The sequence below is a fragment of the Ovis canadensis genome, chromosome 12 (genome assembly GCF_042477335.2).
Source record: "Ovis canadensis isolate MfBH-ARS-UI-01 breed Bighorn chromosome 12, ARS-UI_OviCan_v2, whole genome shotgun sequence".
Lineage (NCBI taxonomy): Eukaryota > Metazoa > Chordata > Mammalia > Artiodactyla > Bovidae > Ovis > Ovis canadensis.
The window spans coordinates 61,899,317-61,912,109 of NC_091256.1; the positions used below are offsets into that span (position 1 = coordinate 61,899,317).

General features: G+C 57.1%; 1 protein-coding gene across 1 annotated transcript in view; it reads right to left on the bottom strand.

Moving 5' to 3' along the window:
- The window catches only part of TTLL10 (tubulin tyrosine ligase like 10), a 51,835-nt gene extending 39,731 nt beyond the window's left edge, over nucleotides 1-12,104 (bottom strand). Inside the window, exon 1 of the mRNA XM_069544894.1 lies at nucleotides 12,024-12,104. The gene's annotated coding sequence lies outside the window, so the exon portion shown is untranslated. The remainder of the gene's footprint in view (nucleotides 1-12,023) is intronic.
- Nucleotides 12,105-12,793: the final 689 nt, after the last annotated feature.

A 12,793-nucleotide genomic window follows, 5' to 3' on the forward strand; every position in this document is an offset into this window, starting at 1 on the left:
GCAGCCAAGGGCCTGCGCTCTGGAGGCTGAGGCCGTGGAGGGGAGCAGCACAGACTCACCCTGAGGGACAGTGAGCAGGGGGGAGTGGGGGCTCCAAAGCCTGTAGCCCAGGAGGGCAGGCCTGGGGATGGGTGGGGAACTAGGGTCTGAGGGCCAGTGGAGAGGCTCCCATGGACATAATGAGTGGTGAGAGGGTGTGGGAAGGCCCCTTTGGACAGGGCTGGATGCTTGGCCCAGGGCGGTAGGGATGGGTGGAGGGCAAGTGGATGAGGTAAGAGACGTTCAGGAGGAAAATTGTGTGGACAAGGGATGAGGAAGCAAGAGGGGGTCATCTATGGGTAGGGCCCTCAGGAATGGAGAGGCTGGGAGAGGCGATGTGCCAACACTCAGCTCTGAATGTGGACCCCCACATCTGACCTGCCATTTGTGACCCCACATTTCTGCCACAATTACAACACTCTCAGATTCAGGTGGGGGCTGGATCACGGCCCCAGGGGTGCAGGAGCCTCTGGAAGACCCTCCACCCACCCAGTCTGGTTATTTGCCAGCCCGTGGAGGGGCCGTCCCTGGAGCCTCATGCCACAGGTGGGGTGGGGCAGTCAGGGGCGACCGGGCTGCGGAGAACAAAGCTGGGCGGGGGTCCTGCCTTTTGGGGGGGTCTAGCACCCCATGAGAAGAGAGCCCTACCGAGAGGGAGGAGGCTGCACCCCTATGCCCCCTCCCCATGGAGCACAGTGCCACATAAACACAGTCTGTACCCTGTCATCATGCATCTGGGGAAAGGGTCCCCTCTTCCCCATCAGGGTCCTGCCCTCTGAGGGACAGGCTCTCACCCCAGGCTGCTGCTCCAGACCCTCGGGGAGTCGACCTCCTTCTTGTGTCTGGTCAGCCCCAGGGTCTTCATGTGCCAGGTGTGGGCACACACAGGATGCACTCTGGGGCGGCCCCGCCGTTCCCCTCGCCCGGGGGGGGACGCGCGGGGCCGGGGGGCTGGCGGCGCGAGCCAGTCGCCGCTGTCACACGCGTCCGCGCGGGTGTCCCGTCCCTCTGTCTCGTCCCGGGCGGCGGGGACAGGGAGGATGGCACGCGGGCGTCGGCGTGGCCCTCGCGCGCTCCCTTTCTTCCAAAAAAAAAAAAAAAAAGGATGCACTCTGGCCCTGAGTCCTGTGGATGGACCCAGAGGGCACCTGTGAGGGGCTTGTCTGGGTCCCAGACTCTGCGTTGACAGAACTCTGGATTGGGCTGCACGCTGTGGGGCCAAGGCTCACACACACACGTGCAACACAGGTGTATCAACTCAGTGAGGCACATGAGGGCAGGTGCATCCAGGGGTGTCCCCAGGGCACTGGAATGGCAAAGGAGAAGCGCGTGTTGGTGTTTGGGGTTGTGGGTTTGAGCTCGGCCCATCGGAGGTGCCCAGCAGAGGTGGGTCCACCTGGCATGAGCCTCCACATTCCTGTCCTGTTTGGAAAGTGACATGTTTCTTCAGGGGACCCAGAGGAGACAAGTTCAGGTGCCGGGGCCTTGGGCAGGGGTCTGCTGGGATTACGGGGGTGTGGGCCCTGAGGGCTTCAGGAATGCCCTGGTCTGGGAGCTGTGTGGCGAGGAGTGGTGTGGAGATGAGGCTGTCGGGAGACGCATTCTGGAGGAGGGTCTGTGGACCCAGGATGGACCCCAAGGCCAGCTCCGGCGGGGTGGGCAATAGTGGGGTGTAGAAGAAAGGACAGACGTCAGTTCCCCCTGCCCTGCTTCAGGCAGGACCCAGAGGTGCTGAGGCCCCTGCTGCCCAGCCTTGCTGAAACTTCCTTCCCTGATTCCTCCTTGTACCCCTTCCTCTGCCATTTGTCTTTTCAAAAACCGATCCCAGGAAAGGGCTGGAGCCAGAAGCAACAAGCAGCCCCAGTGAAGAGGGTTCACATCCTGAAAGCCCAGAGCTTTAGGTTTGCCCAAAGGCCTTTTGTTGTCATATAAGTTGGTGAATAGAAGCAAAACACATTTCAATTGAAAGACAAAGCACAATTCTAATTGGTGGTCCTGCCCTCTTAGATCATGCTGCATGAGCTGTCTTGACTTTAGGCCAGTGGCCACCACCCAGGGCCCCCTGGGCTCCTGGACACAACTTCCCTAGGACCACCCTCCCAATGGCCGCCCACACTTAGGACAGTGCTGTCCCAAAGCCAGAGACACCTTGAGGTCGGCTGGGCAATGCCTGGGCTTCCCGACCTGCAGGTCCCAGGCAAGGCCACCCGGTGACCCTCCAGATGTCCAGAGCACCACATCTGTCTGTCCATCTGTCCATTTCACCGAAGCCCAGGTTTGGCTGCTGTTCTGCTCCTCTCCTCAAAGTGCAGACCAGCCCTGCTGTCCTGGACTTTGGGGAATGTGTTTATCTGGCCAAAAGGACACTGACAAATGCCACCATCTACCAGCCTATATCTTATGGAGCATACAGTGCGTTCACAGCAGTAAGTGGAGGGGCTGCAGTCTCAGGATCAAGGATGCTGCCTCTAAGGGGAGCAGTGTAAACTCAGCTTCCTGGAAACTCAGGTGTGCTGCACAGCCCAGGATCCCCAGCAGAGGAGGCCTGGGGCCAGCACCACCCTTGCAGGCTACTCCCTCTCCCACCATCCACCGAGTCCTCTGCTCTGTCACTTCTCACTGACTTTGGGAATGGATGAGGTTGCCGAATGTCCAATGTGTGATGGAAGCTTGGGGAGAAGTCAGGGAGGGTTTTCAGAAGGTAGGGGAATGGGGGTCTTGCCCTGTTCCTGGAGAAGGTGGAGGCGAGAAGGAACCGGTGGCTTAAATCAGGCAGAGTTTGTGGGTGGGAGGGGCCGCCAGGCCAAGAGTGAGTGAGAGCCCTACCTGGTGAGACCAGCATGGTCCTGTTGACACTGTCTCTCTGGGAGGCTGCTGTGGGGCTGTCAGTCCCCTATCCCCAGGGCTGAATGAGATGAGCAGCCACGATGTGGGCAGGGGGCATCTGCAGTGCTCTCACCTGACTGCCAGCCCCAGGCGCACACTCCTCTGCATGTGTGTGTGCATGAGACTGTGCCTGGGGAATGTGGGGTTGTGGGTGTGTGATTGGGTGTGTGATTGGGTGTGTGTGCATGGGTACATGTGTTCAAGAGGCTGTGCCTGGAGAATGTGGGGTTGTGGGTGTGTGATTGGGTGTGTGATTGAGTGTGTGTGCATGGGTACATGTGTTCAAGAGGCTGTGCCTGGAGAATGTGGGGCTGTGGGTGTGTGATCAAGCATGTGTGTGGATTGTGTGGATGCAGGAGGAGGCAGGCAGAGCCATGGGGAGGGGACAGGAGCAGGCCCTGAAGAGCAGGCAGTGGAGGTGTTCAGGCCCTTGACCTCTGACCCACTGGGTGTGGCTGTGCCTGGGAGCTTTTAGAACCTGAACCCTCCCCCAGGGTCACAGTGGTTTGAACCTGGGCCCAGAGGCTGTGCCACACCCCTGGGGTGGGGCAGGTGGGGTGGGAGGAGTCCTCTCTCCAAGAATCACCACCTCCCCAGCCCCCCCAGAGAGTACCCCTACAGTCAGGCTCAAGTGTCTGGTGCACCCTGGGACCCTGCATGTGGCCGGGGTCCCAGAGGGCCCACACCTCTGGACACTGGAGAGGGCTGGGGAGTCCAGGGCTACGGGCCCCGGGATCCCATAGAGGGCTGGGGCAGGGGAGGGAAGAAGGGATGAAAGGTGGCAGAGCGGAGCCAGGACACCCCACCAGCAAAGCCGCTTCAACTTAAAGGTCTGAATTTTCTGGAAACCATCTCTTAGACTGATTTAGTGAGCGGGCCCAGGGATGGTCCCTGAGGCGTGAACACTGGCTTCCTGCTCCAAGTCCCTCCATAGTCCCCCATAGTCCCCATAGTCCCCCTGGTCCCCCTACTCCCCCATAGTCCCCTGTAGTCTCCCTAATTCCCCTAGTCCCTCATAGTTCCCCATAGTGCCTCCTGTCCCCCATTGTACCCCTAGTTCCCCATAGTCCCCTGTGGTCCCCCATAGTACCTGTAGTACCCGCCCCCCGTAGTCTCCCTAGTTCCCTGTAGTCCCCCCTGGCTGTCCATAGTCCCCCATGGTCCCCCATGGCCCCCTGTAGTCCCCTATAGTCCTTCATGGTCCTCCATATCCCCTCTAGTTCCCCATAGTCCCCCATAGTCCCCCTTGCTGCTGCTAAGTCGCTTCAGTCGTGTCCGACTCCTAGCGACCCCATGGACTGCACCCCACCAGGCTCCTCTGCCAGGCAAGAGTACTGGAGTGGGCTGCCATTGCCTTCTCCGATAGTCCCCCTTAGTCCGCTGTAATCCCCCGTAGTCCTCCATAGTTCCCCGTAGTCCCCCATGGTCCCCCTGGTCCCAGGTGTGGGGGTGGGGTACAGAGTCTCAGCCCCTCCCTCCCAACCCTCTTGCATGCAGACCTGAGCCCCCAGCATCAGCCCCCTGCACCTGGGCACCTGGCTGGCTTGGGTTTCCCTATGCAAAGCTCAGCTCTCTCCCAGCCACACCCTCCCCACCCTGGGAGGAGTGGTCCCCACAATGAGGCCACCTCGGGGCCCCTGCCCACATTGTTCACTGCAAGACCAAAGAGGGTGGTGGCGGACAGGTGCGAGGATCCACTATCCCCACCTAGGGGCACGTGGCCGAGTGCCCAGGGCAAAGCACTACTGGTCCCAGTGGTGCCCAGCCCCCCGGCTGCCCCACCCCAGGGAAGCGTTAAGTGCCTGGCCAACCGCACCTTTGTTTGCAGACCTGCACCTGCGCTCCAGTCTACTGGGCAAAGGGAGGCGGGATTGCATGAGTCCCACCAGAAAAATTACCCCCCCTACACACTGTCCTACAAGCCTTGCCCAGGTGGGGACCCTACTAGGACCAGAGCCCCCACACCCTGCTGCAGCTGAAGGCAAGCATCTGTCTGCTCACATCAGAGGCTCAGGGAAGGGTGGGGTGCTTGCCCAGCAGCCTCCCTGCTCCACACTGCCAGGAGCCCTGGGGTCCAGCTGCATCCCCAGAGCTGAGCACTACCCGCCCCGTGCTCTGTCCTTGGGGTGATCAGATCTGCTCCAGGGAAATGCTCCTCTCAGTGAGGCTTTCACTGTCCTCAGGACTTGCTGGAGACAGCCTGGCTCCAGAGCCGACCGTCCACCCTGGCCCCCGCGCCACAGGCTGCGACAGCCCCTCGCCATGCCGCCTTCCCAGTGAGAACATGGCTGACCTCATCCTTCTCTACAAGGTGGCTGCAACCGCTCAACACCCACCAGCATAGCCTGCCTGTCTAGTGTGGATCCCTCAGCCCATCCCCAGGGCTGGGGGTCCTGTAGTCCTCCACTCACTGCCCCCCAAACTCTCAGCTGAGAACCCTCCAGGGCCCCCTCCTCTACCCCCTTCCCATGTTTCTCAGAGCTATGCTGGCCCCTCCCCGCAAATCAAAGGCTGCAGGGTCTGCCCCCACCCCCACCCCCTAGCACCCAGAGAGCAGGGTAGCATACAGGGCCTTTCAGCTTCATTGGGTGTGTGGCCATGTGCCCCGCCCCCATCCTGCCCCAGTTCACAGGGATGGGGGGCAATGGAGACTGGGGCCTACTCCGTCTCCCTGGGACCACAGCCACGTGGCCCTAAGTTGCCCACTTTTAGACCTGGGGACATCCAGCTTCCAGCGATTCTTGATCCACCCAGGACCCCCTTGGAAAGGACTCAGAAAGCCCTGAATTCCTCACCCAGGCTGTCCAGGAAGCCCCCCACCCAGCTCGCCACACTGGTCCCCAGCTCAGGGCCTGCTGGCTGCACCTCAGTGCCTTGAGATCTGTGGTGGGTGTCTCCACCGTAGAAATGAGCAAATGCCACAACCAGCCCCTGGGACTGCTAGTAACATATTCAACCCACTGTGGTCCAGGACCATCCCATTCCAGACCCTCCAGTCCTGCCCAGGACTAGGTGTGGGGCTGCGGGGCTCTTGTAGGTCCAAAGGACAAGGTAACCTGAATGACCCTGGGCAGCCTCAGGCCTGGTGGTTGGAGCAGTGGCCCGGGGCCTAGCTTTGCTGCAAGGAGAACGCTACTGACCCTTGGAGGTGAAATCACAGGATGGGCTCTCAGGCATGGAGGGTTTCGCGGAGTGGAGGTTAAAACCTGGGCAATCCACTGGTGTGGACAGTTTGGTCCCGGGTTAGAGCAGCCCTCGGGACCCCAGTCAGGGGTAGGGGGACCAGGAGTGAAGTCATAATTCAGGAAGGGCAGGCAGTTTGGCCCCTACCTCCCTCAGCCTCCAGGAAACAGATCAGGTGGGCGTGGCTCCCACGATTCGTCTTCCCGGGCTCAGTGGCCAGCAGACAGTGACCTTAGGCTTGGTAGCTGAAGAGGTGGACAGTGGCCTGCTCCACTGAACCTGCCTATTGTTCCTAAGGCCTTCCCCTGGCTATGCCTTCTGTGGGCTCCACACTTCCTCCAAATGCCGTTTCCTGGAGGCCATCTCCACCCCAGCGAACGTGGGTCCTGATGTGGGCCCCTGGTGTAGCCACCTCCTTCAGAGCTCTCTGAGGCTATGTTCTGGACACTTGTTCAGCAGGACATTGGAACAGGCTGGTACCCCTCCTGCAGGGGACCTGGGGATGCCCACAGGACAAGGTGAGACTCTGGCCCGGATCCTGCCCACCTGTGTGGAGTGCCGTGCTTGGGGACCCTTTGCTCCCTCGAGGCACCTCACTTGCTGGAGACCTATGATGTCTCGGGGGACCCAGTGGCCCCTCTGGTGTTACTGGCATTGATAGAAAGTGAAAAAAGGTTTTGGTAGAGCAGGATGGGCAGGGAGGAGGGGGAGCTGGCCTGAGTGGGGTGGGGAAGCACCACGGCCTGGAAGGGAGAGGGGCTGTGGGCAGTGAGGTGTTGGCTCCGTGCTGATCACCCCAGGCTTCTGTCTGAGGTAGGAGAGATGTCAGCCCTCCTGACCCCTTGCTTCTCAAAGGTGAGCCAGTAGCCTAGAGTGGCACTTTATCACATTGTTTCTTTTTAGGAAAACAGAACACGAATTCCACGTCCTAGGACACGGCCCCTCCCCAGACCAGCACCCAAGGGCCCACGCTCCAGGAACTCTGCACTTGTCCAAATTGGGGACAGATCTGCCCTTTGCTAAACCTTTTTGTGGACAAACACCCTGGGTGACCCTTCAGTCCCTGAACTTCTGCTAATCCCAGCGTGACCTGATGGGTCAGAGGGAAAGTGCCACTCCTTGGAGCTGACTTCTTGTTAAAGATCCTGTCTGGGGTTAATCCTGACGGGAGGGAGTCATGAGTGGTCCCACCGGCTGCTCCCCACACTGCCTGGGAACAGAAACCATGTCTGGCACAAGGCCTCCTCTTCCAGGGATAGCTGGCTTGGCGCTTGGTCCACTGAAGCCCTGGGCTGGTGGGGAAGGCATGCTCACTGGCCAGCCCCAAACCCCCCAGGGGCCTCCCTGTGCAAAGGACACCATCCAGTGGGAATGTTGCCCTCACAGTGACCCCACGTGGGAAGGATACACCAGGGGCCAAAACCAGGAAACAGGCCCACACTAGGACCCCAGAGGACAGACCAGTCCCCACTGGGACCCCCAGGGACAGACCAGCCACCACTGGGACCCCATGTAGCCACCCCCTCGTCACCCCTCAGAGCTCATACATCTGCCCTCTGTCTTCCTGTAGGAGGCATTTTTTGTTCTTCACACAGACACACATGCCCGGATCATCTCTCATGTGCTCTCCTTGTGCACAAAACTCGATGCTCACATGTAGAACGCAAGCACATGTGATCTGCAGGTACACTTCTGTGACTATGGGTTTTACTGGAGTCTTTGCAAGCATGACATGTCACTCCTCACCTGTGTGGTGATGCCCCTGAGTCACCTGGATGCCTTCTCTCCTTGGAAGTGCTGAATTGGGTTCCCCAGAGTTATATGTTGAAACTCTGGCCCTTGGGACTCAGAATGTGACCATGTTTGGAGACGGGGCCTTTTCAGAGGGAATTAAGGTAAGACAGGACCAGTGGGCTCTGATCTAATCTGACTGGTGTCCTTATAAGAAGAGGCAATCAGGGTCTTCCCTGGTGGCTCAGTGGTAAAGAATCTGCCTGCCAGTGCAGGAGACACAGGTTCAATCCCTGATTTGGGAGGATCCTACATGCCATGGGCTCTTCCCTGGTGGCTCAGATGGTAAAGCGTCTGCCTACAATGTGGGAGACCTGGGTTTGATCCCTGGGTTGGGAAGATCTCCTGGAGAAGGAAATGGCAACCCACTCCAGTACTCTTGCCTGGAAAATCCTATGGACAGAGGAGCCTGGTAGGCTACTGTCCAAGGGATCACAAAGAGTCGGACACGACTGAGTGACTTCACTCACTCACTCATATATGCCATGGAGCAACTAAGCCCGTGTGCAACTACTGAGCCTGTGCTTTAGAGCCTGGGCACCACAACTACTAAAGCCCACACACTGTAGAGCCCGTGCTCCACGAGAAGCCCCCAGAGTGAGAAGTCTGTGCACCAAAACTAGAGAGTAGCCCAGCTTGCCGCAACTAGAGAAAGCCCTCACAGCAACAAAGACCCAGTACAGCCATAAATAAATACAATTGTTTTAAGAAATACTACACTTAGAAAAAAAAACAAGGCGATCAGGATACAGACCCTGGGAGAACTTGGGGAAGTGGCCTCACAAGAGCTCTGAGCTCAGACCCCCTGCCTTCAGCAGCGGAGGGAACTGGCTTCTACTCTCTAAGCCCTGGATTTGTGGCACTTTGCTACAGCTTCCCCAGGGCAACCACACGCCTAGCTCTCGCTCTGCACCACCACCCCCAGAGGGGCTGTGAGATGCTGCAGGACCACCCCTGCCTGGCGCCCTTGCAGACACCCGGTGGATTCAGGGTTTGCAGATGCTTCTAATTGTGTGATATGACCAGATGGCCTGGCCCTGAATGCCTCTACAACATGCGAGAGCGAGCTCCCCTCCCTCTGGCCCCTCTGGCAATCTGTGCTTCTGTTTTTTCATTTTTCCCAAGTGACACATTCTGGGTGACAGCTCACCTCCAAAGAAGCCAGGTGCCCCAACTCAGGCTCCCTTCTGCAGGTGCATGGCACCCCAGCCCAGGGCTCTCAGTGGCCTCCTGGGAAGTCACCCTTGGGACGGTGACCCACACTGAGGTGGGCCAATTGGTGCTCCTGGGTCCCCTCTCACACTAGGACCTTGTTCCAGGCTCTGCTCCTTGGACACTGATCCGATGTCTGGGATTCTAGCTTCCCGGATGCCAGCAAATCAGGCATTCTCATTAGACAGCTCCCAGATTTCTCAGTGGGTTGCCAGTCACAGCCCTCACCCATCTTTCCATGGAGTTTCTTATCTTTTTCTTGACAATTTATAAGTTCTTAATACAATATTTATCTTGTAATCACTTGTCTGCTTTAAAATATTTTCTCAAATTGATGATTTGTCTGCAGACTTTACTTATGGATTATCTTGTTATGGTTAAGTTTTAACTTTGATATAGTAAGTGTGATTATGGAAAAATTTGTTTATTGCATTTCTGCAGACAGAGCCTGTACAAGGGGGAAAAAAACTTAAAAACAAACAACTACTGTTGATCTCTTCAAAGAGAGAAGAGAAAATAGAGTGACCACAGAAAAAAATCAGAGTGCTTTAGAAATAAATATTCAGAGACCAAGCACAAACCTCAACAAAGGAAACTAAAGCTGAAAGACCCAGAAAAGGAGATCAGATCACTTGCTCCCGTCTATGAGCTCCCAGGTCCCAGTGATACTTACCATGAAAGAGGGAATAGATAAAACAGGAGCCGGGAAACAATTTAAAATTAATGATTAAAGAAAATATCCTGGAAATGAGCAAGAATTTCCAGACTCATTGAGCCACAGAGCTCATGGTAGAAAGTGAGAAGGAACCCATACAAAGGCCATTTTCATGAACCGTCAGAACACTGGAGACAAAAAGGAGCCCTGAAACTTCCAGTAAGAACTGACAAGCCAGTTGACCTCCTGATCAGGAGTTGAAGTGACATGGAATTCACCTGCAGCAGCATCAGAGTCTGGGGTCCCAGGTTGGGGGGACAAGGTTCTGAGCTGGAGGGCCACCCCCAGAGACAGGCCTCCATGTTGGGGAGGGACAGGCATTAAAAGCCCCATGTTTGTGGGCGCCCTTTCTCAGGAAGGATGTGCTTCATCAGGACCAGGGTGAACCCAGAAAGAGGAGAGTGTGGGGTCCAGGAAAATCCAACCCAAAGGAAAAGCAAAGGAAATCTTCCCAGTGAGATCCAGAGATCTCGGGGTGCCAGCCCTCCTGTAGACCTAAGAGGATCAGCCCCCAAGGGGCCAGGGCGGAGGCTCCCAGAGGCGCTGCCTCAGAAATGCCCGTGTGTTTGAACTGAAGCCACAGCAAGAGTCTGAGGACGAATTAGTCATGAGTTCAGAGAAAACTCAGCAAGCATGAAAAAAGGAAGGCGATGATTAACTCTGGGGAAAACTGCACATGTTCAGATTGGAACAGTAACCATGGCCTGCCTCAGGTCTGGTGTGAACACAGACAGACCTTACCACCGAACTCAGAGCTAATTAAAATTAGAACGTCACTCTGTTGGAAAAACAGGGGGACCTGAGTGCGTGGGGGAAGGGAAAAGGCAGAAGAAATAAACACCAGCTTCCCTGGGGTGAATTCAATAGACAATACCTAAACCTGAAACAATGAGAAGCTGTTATTCAATCGTGTTGTTGCCCAAATGCTGGTAAACGGCCTAGGAATTATGTGGGAGAGGCAATTAGTTGCCTCAGGGGCCAGCATGGGTGGCTGGCGGGGCGTATTTGTCTGAGCCTTGTAGAAATGTTTGAATCTTAAACCACATACAAGTGTAACTCTGATAAAAACGAAATTAAAACTGAGTCAGTGCCCTCCCACCCTCTGAGGTCTGTGAACAGTGTCCACGACCCTGGAATGACCTGTAAGCAAACTGGGCCGAGGACCCGTCTGCTGTCACTGTCTTTCAGGACATGCCTCTGATTACCTAGCCTAACGCTTCTGCCATACCTTCCCCCTCTTCTCTGACAGTTGAGATTCTGCTGGGACAGTGTCCATTTCTCTGGGTTTTCCCATCACAAGGCCATGTGGGGTCCAGCACCCCAACCAGCGTCCACCTCCCTGGTCAGGCGTGGCCTCCCTAAGCCCTGCCCATCTTCCCACGAGGCCACACAGAGTGAACGCTGCGCCGGAGCCGTCCCAAGTCTTAGACCCACGTCTTACTTCTTTTGTACCCTCTTCTTACTGGGGCATCCTGGACAGGATAGAATTTCAGCTTTGGTGAAGGAAGCTGGTCCTGCTTGAGCCGATCCTGAATTCCATGCCCCTGGGGGAACTCACAGATACACGTGACTGTATATGTGGAGTGCCTCTGGTTTCCCTGCGAGAGCCTTGTGGCCACTGTCATGCAAACTCATGCGTTTCAGGTCTGCTCCCTTGCACGGGGCCTGCACTCTGGCTGCCACCCTCAAAGGCGGCCATGTCACAGGCACGCTCCGTAAACAGTTTGGGGCCTTAACAGTCACCCTTGCCCACCAGAGGCTCGAAAACACCCACCAATGTCCCTGAGGGAGGCCCGTGAACCCCCTCACAAGGGCGGCGTGCCCCTCCGTCCCCTGGAGAGCCCAGCCCGCTCCACTCTTTCCACACAGGCCCCAGGGTGTGCCGCTGACCTGGTCCCCACCCCCTCGCCCAACAAAGAGCAGAGAGAAAACCCTCCAGCCAAAACAGGCTCTTCCAAAGACCCCTACTTTCCCTGCAGGCGACTCTCTGCTGGCCCAGTGCTCAGACCCTGAGCTTGCAGCTGCAATGGCCCCCCTGGCCCCAGGCGGCACCCGGTGACCGCAAACTGGACAGCAGCAAAGTTTCAAAGTCGGGGGAGGGGAGTTCTCGAGCCAGCTCTGTGCAGAGGCCACGGAGTGACCGCAGACCCCCACAAGAGAAGCTCTCCCCAGCACCAGCTGTGGGCCTCAATCCTACCTTGTCCCCGTAGAGGCGGCAGGCAGTGTCACCAAGGTGCAGCTCCCGCTGCCTTATCGCGGCCTGGCCGGGGGATGCGGTGGAAGCCTTTGCCTGGTACAACCCGCTTCTGCAGCACAGCCCAGGAATTCTGCCTTGAATAATCTTTAACTTCTGCTCGAGAGAAAACTAAGGTTGTGTGCCTGTCTGTCTACATGGAATGCCAGGGGCTTCCACTCAGGAGCAGAGTCCTCAGTAATAAAAAAAAAACAAAACAAAACAAAAAAAAAACCCACCTCGTCATAAGAAGAGGAAGAACAGAAGAAGAAAGTGTCTGGGGATTCAGCTAGCCATCAGCAGCAGCAGCAGGCCGGTCCCATCTTGCTCTTTGGACATGAAGCCGTGTTGGTGACCGCCCCCACCTCCCCAGCCTCTAACCCCACACCCAGTTCTGCGATTTCTTCCAACAGCCTCATATTTCAAACTGCCAGAGCCAAGCTGGCGCCACCCCTGCACCCTGCATGTCCACCTTCCACACTGGGGTTAGTTCTGTGCTCATCCAGTGTTGGGCCTGTGACCTTGCAGCTGCAGTGGCAAGTCTTCTCAGAGCTCCCATGAGCCCTGTGGCCATGATGGGGGAGGGGACAGCCTGGCCAGCCCCCCTCAAAATGGCTACACAGGGAGCTGAGAAACCAGAGTTTTCCTTTAAAAAGACCCCGAGTTTCTCCAGCGCTGGGACAGGAGTGATCAATGCTTGAGGTGCCCAGGTGAGGCCCGCAGACCCCGTGTGG